Source organism: Lepidochelys olivacea, assembly GCF_965140295.1.
Source record: "Lepidochelys olivacea isolate rLepOli2 genome assembly, chromosome: 2".
NCBI lineage: Eukaryota > Metazoa > Chordata > Testudines > Cheloniidae > Lepidochelys > Lepidochelys olivacea.
In genome coordinates this window covers 37,508,495-37,519,989 of record NC_140412.1, presented here as the reverse complement: position 1 = coordinate 37,519,989, position 11,495 = coordinate 37,508,495, and the positions used below count along the sequence as shown (strand labels likewise).

The 11,495-nt window shown below is 48.1% G+C and overlaps 1 protein-coding gene across 2 annotated transcripts in view; it reads left to right on the top strand.

The window, feature by feature from the left end:
- Positions 1 to 8,038: 8,038 nt before the first annotated feature.
- Positions 8,039 to 11,495, top strand: part of ATP6V1C1 (ATPase H+ transporting V1 subunit C1) — a 39,712-nt gene continuing 36,255 nt past the window's right edge. Inside the window, exon 1 of one of the 2 annotated variants that reach the window (XM_084621012.1) lies at positions 8,039 to 8,230. The gene's annotated coding sequence lies outside the window, so the exon portion shown is untranslated. The remainder of the gene's footprint in view (positions 8,231 to 11,495) is intronic. The other variant, XM_084621013.1, reaches the window with a different exon arrangement.

Genomic DNA, 11,495 nt, shown 5'->3' with positions numbered 1-11,495 from the left:
GAGAAATTGAACAGTGTGCAAAAGGTCTAGAGGGTAAAATGGATAATCAGAGTCTTGATGGGTGGAGCAATGTCCACAATAATCCTATTGTATGTGCTTGTGTGGCAAGAGAAGGGAATGTCTTCCTTACAGAAACAATTGATACATCAGGAAATGCACAGACAGCATGATACTTACAAGAAGTAGCATTAAAAGCTGTAACAAACTGTGAAAAAAATTCAAATGTCTAGTACCCAGCTTGGTCACAGACAATGCTGCAAATGAATCCAAGATGAGAAGAAATTTAGAAGAGAGTCCCAAGCTAATAACATATGGTTGCAGTGCTCATTTGATGCACTTCCTAGCCAAAGACTTCTGTGTTCCAGAAATAAAGGCTAATGTTGTTGAAACTGCAAAATACTTCCATAACAATCACTTTGCAGCAGCTGCTCTGAAAGAAGTGGGAGGAACCAAGCTAACTCTCCCACAACACGTTCGATGGAACTCAGTAGTGGCCTGTTTTGAGCACTATATCAAGAACTGGCCTAATCTGATGACAGTTTGTGAACAAAATCGTGAAAAAATAAATGGCACGGTCATAGCCAAAGTTCTCAACATTGGGCTTAAGAGAAATGTTGAACACATGCTGAGTACTCTGAAACCTATTTCTGTAGTCTTGAACAAAATTCAGGGAAATAGCTGTTCTTCGAGTGCTTGTTCGTGTCCGTTCCAATCAGGTGTGTGCGCATGCATGTGCAGTGGCCAGAAGGTTTTTCCCCTAGCAGCATCCATCAGGCTGGCCTGGGCGCCCCCTGGAGCCGTGCCTTCATGGCACTCCATATAAAGCCCTGCCGACCTGCCACCCCTTCAGTTCCTTCTTACCGCCAGTGACGGTTGGCTGGAACTTCCCTCAGCCCTTGCTTAGCAAGCGCATTCTATAGTTACTGTGTATAGTTACCTTAGTATCTGTTCTTAGTATTAGTATTGGAGTTCTTAGTATAAAGTTGTTGGGCGTTGCCCCCATTCCGCCTCCCTGGAACTGTGGTATGCCGCAGTCCTCGGGGTTTAAAAACTGTGTGGCCCATGCAACACGCATGCTGAAAAGCAATCCACACTCTTAGTGTCTACGGTAGCTAGGGGAGGGCCACCAAAAGGATCGCTGTAAAATCTGAAGCAAGTTCCGCCCTAGAACTCTTAAAGAAAGGGAACAGCAGCTTAAGGTGATCCTCATGGAGGCAGCCCGACGGCCTCACTGCGACCCGGGTCAGAGGACCCGGCTCATAACACTTCATCCTTGATATGGAGAGCCCCAGCACCGTCGTCAAGCTCGGAGCCAAGAAAGGACTCGTCCCAGGATGCTCAGCACCGACAGGGCACTTCACAAGACCCGGCTGAGAGCAGGCACCAATCCCACTCACTGGTGCCTCAGAAGAAAAAGAAGCTGGACAGCCGCTCACCTCCAGCTAAATCCAGAGAAGTGAGACCCCGGGCGGGCCACAGCTCCAGATCCCCTACCGGGGCCATGTCAACTCCTGCCCAGGCGAGGTAGTTGAGTCCAGGCCCCCCTCAATCACCGGTCCCTACACAGCAGTGACAGCTCCCTTTAATGCCAGAAGCTTACCAAGCCACTTGGGACCTCTTGTACCTTACAGCGCCGTTCTACCCCCAAGGAGGGAAGAACCTCCAGCACTGGCAGACCCACCCCGCCCCCTGGTGCAGTCAAGAGGGAAGCCGGCTATGATGTCCAGGCGCTCCCCCTCTCCATCAGCCCACTCAGACAGAGAGCCTACCCACTCCCTGAGCTCTTGCCGCTCAGCTCCTCCGTGGTCTTCAGTCTCTGAGACCTCAGAGTCAGAGTCCAACTCCTATCGCTCCAGGAGGAGCAGAAGCTGCAGATCGAGGTCCAGGAGAGATAGGAGGGAGCCCCAGGCATGGCCTCCGCAGTGGCAGAACTTACCACAGTGGCCCTTCTGGACCCCATGGGCCTTTCACCAAGGACAGGGAGGGACCCAAGATCACCGCTCTGCTGCATCTTCTGTGGCCTCAGCCACCTTTATCCTGCCATCAGCTACGCATCTTCCCTCTGCACCTGCCCACACACCAATTCCTCTGACAGTGGCACCGTCGTTGACTCCGGCAGTGGATTTGGCACCGACCCCGGCACCACCCTTGGCAACAACCTCGGCATCGCTGACACACCCGACTTCCATGCCAGCACCGTTGTCAATGTCGACTATGACACAGGCACCTATGGCCTGGCCCTCCATCTTTGTCAGTGCAGATCGGCACCAGCTCCATCGAGGTTCCTCTCATCATACTGATGACAGCGACAACACATAGTCCGGCGTCTGCAGCCCTAGCACCATCAAGCACACCCTAGCACCATCAAGCGCACCACTGGCAACGATGCTGCCCCGAGAGCCTAGAGACCCCCTGGGAGCAGATGGCAGAGAGCATCCGCTCCTTATAAGCGCTTCCTCTTCTTCGTCACCTGATGGAAGCATTGGCAGGTACAGCCGTAGCACCAGCACTCGAGGACAACAGGGTGCTGCAGCAGTTGCTGCAGCAGTTGCTGCGCAGGGCTGCTCATAGTCTGGGCATTAAGGCTGAGGAAGTAGTCGAGGAGGCTGATCTCATGGTGGACATCCTCGCCCCCTCAGGACCTTCCCATATTGCCTTTCCATTAATTAAAACCATTGTGGACATCACCAAGACCCTGTGGCAGATCCCAGCTTCTTTGCCGCTCACTGCCAAGCATAATGAGAGGAGTTATTTTGTGCCCTCCAGAGGGTTCAACCATTTATACTCTCACCCACCCCTTCACTCTCTTGTGGATGCTGCTAATCAGCATGAGAGACAGGGTTTCCAAGAGCCCTCCCCAAAAAACAGGGAGGCCAAGCGTCTAGACGTTGTTGGGAGAAAGGTCTATTCCACCGGGGGTCTTCAGCTCCATATCTCAAACTAACAGGCCATCATCAGCAGGTACTCATAAAACACCTGTGCAGCGATGGCCAAATTTACAGAGCTCCTCCCATCAGACTCCCGAACTGAGTTCTCGACGTTGGTAGAGGAGGGGAAGCTAGTCTCCCAGGCTTCCCTCCAGGCCACATTGGACGCTACAGATGCCACAACTAGGATCATGGCGACTGGGGTAGCCATGAGGAGGGGATCCTGGCTCCAAGTCTCGGGGCTCCCTGACGAGGTCCAGCAGACTATTCAGGATCTCCCATTTGAGGGTGTGACTCTGTTTTCTGAAAACACAGACAAGAGGCTGCACAGCCTCAAAGACTCACAAGCTACCCTCAAGTTGTTGGGCCTGCACTCTCCTGCCACACAGTGGAGATACTTCCGACCACAACCTCCTCACAGATTCCAGCAGCAGAACCGACAGGACGGTTCTCGGAGAAGGAACAGGAGTGGCAGGAGGAGGCAACACCCATCCTCAGGCCAGAGCTCTGGCCACCCCAAGCCACCTTCTGGCCCTAAACCAGTCTTTTGAAGGTGCGGTCAAAGACGGTGCACCAGATCAGAGACTAGATCTATGCCACCTTACCTTTTCCTGCTGACTATCCCCTTTCTACTGTGCGTGGTCCCATATCACTTCAGACCCCTGGGTGCTCCGAATGGTAAAGAGGGGATATTCCATCTAATTCTGTGCCCTCCCGCCCTTCCACCCCCTTTCCCCGTCCCTCTTCAGGGACTTTTATCACGAGCAACTCCTCGTCCAGGAGGTGCTGTTGCTCCTATCACTAGGGACAGTGGAAGAAGTTCCTCAGCAGCACACGGGCGAGGGCTTCTATTCCCAGTATTTCCTAATGCCAAAAGCCAAAGGCAGCCTCAGACCTACCCTGGACCTGCGAGAACTCAACAAGTTCATAAAGAAACTCAAGTTCCACATGGTCTCCTTGGCCTCCATCATCCCCTCAGTAGATCCAGCAGATTGGTATGCTGCCCTCGACTTGAAGAATGCGTATTTCCACATCGCAATCACTCAGACCCAAAGGAAGTACCTCAGGTTTGTGGTCAACGGTACTCACTATTAATTTACTGTCCTTCCGTTCGACCTGTCAGCAGCACCTCGAGTATTCCTCAAGTGCACAGCAGTTGTCACCGTGGTCTTGCGAAGGCTCCAAATATAGGTGTTTCCGTACCTCAACTACTGGCTGATCAAAGGCTGCTCCAGGACCCAGGTGGAAACTCAGGTCACATTTATCAGAGCCACTTTCAAGAGTCTGGGTCTACTCCTAAACAAAGAAAAATAGACTGTCTCCCATCCAGAGGATGGAGTACATAAGGGCAGTACTGGACTTGACCCAAGCTAGGGCATACCTGCCGCAGGCAAGGTTTCAGGCTCTCAACGACATAAGAGGCCACCTGCAGTTCCCCACCACTACAGTGAGAAACTGCCTGAAACTCCTCAGACACATAGTTGCCTGTACCTACATGGTGCAGCACACCAGACTCAGGCTTCGAGCGCTCCAGTCGTGGCTCGTATCAGTGTATCGCCCAGCTCGAGACAGTCTGGACAGGCTCATGACCCTGCCTCGCCTGGTCCTCGACTCCCTCTGGTGGTGGATCGACGCTCAGGAGGTGTGGTCAGGGGTCCCCTTTGCTGCCCCATAGCTATCTCTGTCGTGGCTGACAGATGCATCAGACTTGGGCTGGGGAGCTCATCTGGGAGACCGCAGAACTCAAGGCCTCTGGTTGCAAGCAGATTTGCGTCTCCACATCAATGTCAGACTGGTGCACCTAGCATGTCAGACATTCTGTCCTTACCTAACTGGACAATGTGTATCAGACATGACTGACAATACAACAGCAATGTTCTATATCAACGAACTGGGGGATGGGCACATTCCTCTCCCCTGTGCCATGAAGCCCTCATGCTGTGGGACTTCTGTGTAGAATATTCAATTTACCTGCAGGCGTCATACCTCCCCAGGGTTCAGAACGAGCTGATGGACCACCTCAGCAGGTTGTTCCTCAGCCATGAGTGGTCCCTTCGCCCAGACATCGCAATTTCAATCTTCCAGAGGTTGGGGTTTTCCCAATAGACCTCTTTGCCACGTGACACAACAGGAAGTGCCAGCAGTTCTGCTCCTTCCAAAATCACAGCCTGAGCTCCAGCGCAGATGCATTCCTCCTCCATTGGGGAGGTTCTCTCCTATACACCTTTCCACCGATACCGCTCGTTCACAAGATGCTGCTCAAGATCTGCAGGGATCAAGCTTGGGTCATACTGATAGCACTGGCCTGGCCCCTTCAACACTGGTACACATCCCTCCTAGACATGTCTGTGGGAGCCCCCATTACCTTGCCGCTCTCTCTGGACCTTCTCACACAAGATCAGATATCTCTAGCACCTGAACCTTCAGTCGCTCCATCTCATGGCGTGGAAGATCCATGATTAAGTCCGTTGGAGCTTTCCTGTTCAGACCAGGTTAGACAGGTCCTCCTTGGCAGTAGGAAACCCTTGACGAGGGCCACATACCTTGCCAAGTGGAAGAGATTTTCAATCTGGTCGGCGCAGCGCCATTTACCTCAACGCTAGCTTCAGTGCTGCACATTCTGGACTAAACTGTGGCAGATTTAGTCTTCTTCTGCCCATCACCATCACTTGAATGAAGTGGGAGAGCAGGAAATTCACTGCAGGTCATTAGAAAACCAGCATAGGGAGGGTACATTTAGGCACAAGTGTGTATTAGTGGCTTTGCTCAATGTATTATCATTAAATTTCCCAACATTATGAACCCTATGTCTACACCAAAAAAATGTTAAAACATGTTTTCTAATACTATATTAATAGGATGTTAACCAAGACTTAGTACCTAGTGTAGAAAGACAAGTTGCTGCTAAAAAGCTTTAGCCAACTGTAGTTAAAACCACAACCACACATTTTTAAACACTGTCATTGTCTACTAAAAGCAATACAGTATATGACATTTAGCATGATCTATTTTCCAAGTGTAGACAAGGCATCTTTGGTCCACTGATTGGGTGCGATTTCTTCAAGAATGCTCTAGAATTTAGCTTGATCCACAATCTTATAAGGGCAGACAGTGGATTGTTGAGCTTGGAGCCCAAGTGCTGATCTGACTGGATGAGGTAATAATCTATCCAGGTTAGGGGAATGATTTTTATGTTTACTGTTACAGACAGTTGAAAAAAATAAGTATTTCAGGTAATTCATTTTGTTTCAACACTTGGGATTTTTTTCCAATAAACTACACACAATTTTAAAAATTGGTTTTAATGGTTAAAATACCCATTTTTTCCTTTGACTTATTTTCCTCCACTGGCCAAAAGGGGATGAGGTGACAGTGAGATAAAATGGCACTTTTTTTCATCCTACCAAAAATTTTAAAACTTCAACCATTTTTGAAATGGCAACTGTTGGGTTATTTTAATGAAACACTTCAACTAAAATTCTGTGGGTTTGGGGGAGGGGATTGGCTTTTTCTCATTTTTTTTCCAAATTTTTTTTTTGCTGTCAAAGTATTTCCTTTAGAAATTTCTCAACAGCAAATTTTTAGTCAGTTCTATTCCTTAAATTCTCTTCCAGTCAGATGATCATGTTTAGGATGTGTCCAGATCTGGAGATTACCTTGGAAGAGTACTTCCCCCCCCTCCCCTTTTTTTAAAATTACTACCACTCTCCAAGAATAAAAGGTCCCCCTTTAGGTCAACAAAACAAGGAAACCATGAGCTAAGGCTCCCTATTTTCTCTTCTTGCTACTGCAGTAGCTCTTTAAAGGACTCTGGAATAGGCACAACAGATACGTTAAAGGGACAATAAATCTATCTAACTTCTATGCCATGCTCATGCCATGTTCAGAGTATCTGAACACATTGAGAAAGGTAAAATTAACAGGCTGAAAGGGTGATTCTTATAAAGCAAAATCCCCTCCCCCCATCTTTTAAAAAAATCAGAGTTAGGAGAGTCTTAAAGTGCCAAACATAAAATACCGTAGACTTAAAGACTGTTGTAAATTTAAAAACCTTGCTATCTCACAAAAACAACTGAACAGCAAATAATAGAAGGCAGACTACATGCTCCCACCCAGTGTACTGTATTTGTAATTCTTCTGCTCAAAGCTCATTAGCTAGGATTTTAAGCCTTGTTTTGCAGGGCTGATAATTTTTCCACACATGTAACAGACCACTAACTTCAAGCCAAACACCCAGGGCATGGAACCTGTCAGCAACTGACTATTTTATTCAGTGCAGTTGTAGCTGTGTCCGTCTCAGGATACTAGAGAGACAAGGTGGGTGAGCTAATATAATTTATTGGACCTCTTTTTGTCTCTTTATTTTATTCAGTTTAGTTTCTTATATGCAGGCAATACTAGAGCTATAAATAATCCTAAACTGCCCCTTTGATTTGAAGGGCCCCCTTTATGGGGCCTTTCCTTACCTTTGTCAGGCCTATTTCTTTTTTTTTTTTTTAAATCTATTGTTTTTTATGTCTCCAAGAAGATCGTTGTTGCATTAGTAGGGAGGAAAGGGCAGACGTGACTGCGCTGGAGACTGAGCGCATGAGCTCCTTCCACCCTAGGTACAAGGGCTAATCTCTGGGGCCCCAAGGGCGCAAGTGTGTTTCATGCAAGCTCTCACGCTGTCCTACCCATCTACTACAATGCAAGGGCGGGGAAGAGATGAGACAGCAGCGATGTGGTGCCCTGTGGGCGGGGGCAAAGCTTGGACACAACTCACTGCGACTCCCAGCGGGCTGACAGGCCAGGCCAGGCCGCTTGGAACCGGCCCCGAATACCCCACTGGGTTCAACAACAGGGAGGCTCACGGCGGCCCAGGCTGGGGGCTGCTCGCGTCTCTCGCCCCCGCCCCGTGCAGGCCGCTCCACAGCGAAACCTGGAGAGGGCGGCATCCCTCCCGGCACCCGTCCTAACCGCCCTCCCCTCACGGCCATCGGCCCCGCCCCCCTCAGCTACCTGCTTTCACAATCCGCGCCGCCGACCCTTCTCGGCGCCTAACCGGCCCCCCCGCCCGCCAATCAACAGCCCTTTCCGGTCTTCGCCCCACCCCTTCCTCTCCCGGTCCCCCTGGGTGAAGCTGCCGCAGGGATCAGCTGACTGGCGCCTCACGTGACTCACTGGCTGCTGCGGGGGTGGCGAGCGCTGCTGTCACGGGGGGATGGAGCAGTGACGGGTAAATTGCCACCGGGCGCGCCAGCGGGATCCGTCCCGCCCCCTCTCTCCCTCCCTGCGCCGGCCCGGCCACTCCGGGGACACCGGTGAGTGCGGGGAGACATTGTCCCGAAGCAGCAGCAGCAGCGTTGAAGGGCCCAGCCCCGGGGGGTGAGACTCGGCCCGGGTGAATGGGGCTGACAGGCCCCCGAGAGTGAGGGCCACTGCGGTGTCAGGGCTGGGAGCGGGTCACCCCTCAGCGCATGAGACACGCCCGGGCAGGCCTGGCCCCGGCCCCTGACTCATTGGCTTGCGGGAGGGGTAGCAGAGAGACTCTCCCGGGCGGGCCTGGTCCCCGGCCTCTCACTCAGGGGAGGCGGTGGGGAAAAGAGAGACTCCACCGGGTAGCCCGGGCCCCGGCCTCCCGCTGAATAGGGGGTGAGGCTGATGCTGAAATTTGGTGTAGGGTGTGTGCTGCCAATGTACCTCTTTTTCTCATGCATCCTTTTAAAAACCATGTTGGCTAACCATTGACCCAATGTTAAATCAAAAAAGCTTTGCTCTTGTCCCTAAAGTGCAAAAAACAACCCCCCTCCCCAAAGCTGAGTAAAGCCTTCTGGTCAGTAAACTTGGGCTCTGTGGGGCCCATGGGAAACCAAACTCTAGAATTAGTGATTTCTGGTCCTAAAGTATTTTATTGTCTAATGAAACACTTAACAACTCCTTGCTTTTAAAATTTTGTTTAGTGAGATAATAACAGCCTCTCCTAGGCTCTCTAGGCCACCAAAGGTTTCAGTTATCAGGGATCATTACAGGACCCCATCTATCCTGCCTGAGTCAGTCAGCTGTAAATGCAGAAGCTGTATGTGTGCAGGATTATATCCTGAGAATTGCTGCTTCTAGCAACTGGTTCAAGGACACAAACTTCGTCTGACCTGAAATGTCAAGGGTTGAAGATAAAAACTTTGGCATGTCTTTGTCCCTTGTAAATTTAAGTGAAGCTTTTGTGAAAACCTGGAAATGACTGAGATTCTGTAGTGATGGGCACTGAATGCTCAGTCAAATGGAGCACTGTAGTCTACTTCTTGTGATATTGTCTTATGACATATAAACATGTCCTTTTTTCCCCCCAGTGTGTTTGTACGAAGCTTGCGTTTCCTCAAATTCTTCCCAGTACAAATATCACTTCCTTGCTATGGCAGACTTCCCTTTATGAAATGTAGGGACATTAATAGCAAAGCAATACATACCAGAAGTGATTTCTGGAGACAAAAATGAAGAAGTATATACAACACAGTTACACTCTGAGGTACTGGAAACCTTACACTCACCTTAGTAAAGATGAGAGCTGAATATAAAAACCTCTGAATTAGTCTAGAAAAATGCAATATAAAATGCGTACTAGTTAAGATCTTGTTTTGGCATTATTATAGTTACACTCACTGGTCTACTAGTGAACTTTCTAACTTCTGTTTAGGGATGCTTGTGCTTATGTATGGCACACTGCATGAAAGCTGGCTCTACAGACATGCATCTTCCCCACTGTCCATTCTTCACTTGATACCGCATGAGGGCTTTCATGAAAATATTCATAATAATGAAGAAAGATCTCTATAGATGTGGCAGCAGGCATGTTCCAAAACATTAGTAAACATCACCTGATGAAAAATTCTTTGAGGCTTAACTTCCATGTTTCTAAGAGGTTTTGTACATTAAGTTCCACCCCTTGTATCTAGTGTAGTTGTTTTAAGCATATTTAAGCATCCAATTATTGTGATGCCAAAAATATTTTTTTTCCCCATTAGTTCAGTCAGAGTTAATATAATCTTTCGATATATATAAACTTGTATTTTGAAAACCAGGAAACATCTGTGTGTTTCTGTGACTGCTTTTGTAGTTTAGCAGTTGCTAATATCGTAAGTCTTATCTTGAAATCCCTTACAGGCATGTTTATAAAGGAGTATCAAGGAAAATTCAGTGTAATGTGCTGCTTAATCAGTGACACTAAAATGAAAACTAAGTTGTAAGTGTATTCCATTAAAACTCTACTGATCCTTTTTATTATAAACAAGAATAGACATTCTCTATCAGTAGTACTGAAGTGTTAAATAATGCATCATTTTAAAAGAATGTCCCTACTGAGTCAGACTAATGGTCCATGTAGCCCAGTATCCTGTATTCTAATAGTGGAAAGATTTAAAAATTTTCCATATGAAGACCGGCTAAAACATTCCATTTTCTTGTAAGATAATTGGAGCAAAATGATTCATGTGAAATGTTAGACTTCAGTTGGTCAATCCTATAACTAATAATCTACAAGCCTGCAGCATCCTATCTATGCCCCTTAACATTAAATGACTAATAATACTTTATGCAATGTTGTAGCTGTGTTGGTCCAAGGATATTAGAGAGACAAGGTGGGTGAGGTAATATCTTTTTATTGGACTAACTTCTGCTGGTGAGAGAGACCAGCGTTTGAGTTTACACAAACTTTTCTTCAGGTCTGGGAAATGAAGACTGTGTCTAAACTGTGGACCTTACAGCAGCACAGCTGTACTGCAGCAGCTATAGGTCACTCTATGTCTTACCTATCAGTCCTCATCCTGAAAGAAAACCTGCACAACACCTTCAAAAGATGAGCCTGGGAGCTTAAATTCATATCTTGGCTAGACGCTAAAAATTATGGACTGAATAGAGACACTGGATTTATGGCTTATTACAACAATCTGAAACCCACTAACAATCCATGTTCCCCCTCACTTTTCTTCCCTATGACTGGAGGGGGTGTCAATGGGCTTCTTGAATGGTCCCTTGAAATATGTGCTGACTACTTATGCTAAACAGTCTGTTCCATCTTGTATTTAGCAGTGACACTCTAGTTAGGCTATGTCTACATTAGCACTTCTGTCCGTATAACTTACGTTGCTCACAGGTGCAGCCCCCTGAGTGATATAAGTTACACTGACAGCAGCGCCGGTGTGGACAGCACAACGTCAGCAGGAGACGTTCTCCTGCCGACATAGCTACCGCCACTCTTGGGGGTGGTTTAATTATGTCAACATGAGAGCTCTCTCCTGTCGCCATAGAGCGGCTATGTGGGAAATCTTATAGTGATGCAGCTGCATTGGTACAGCTATGTCGCTGTAAGGTATCTAGTGCAGTTTCCCAGACCTGAAGAAGAGCTCCGTCAGCTCAAAAGCTTGTGTCTCTCACCAATGGAAGTTGATCCAGTAAAACATATTACCTCTCCCACCTTGTCTCTCTAAAAATATTTTAGTTAGATAAGAAGCAGAGTTTCAGAAAATATTGAAGAAGTTCCAGACATCCTTTCACAGGCTTAACCAATGAGAGGTTTTTATGTAACTTGCTTAG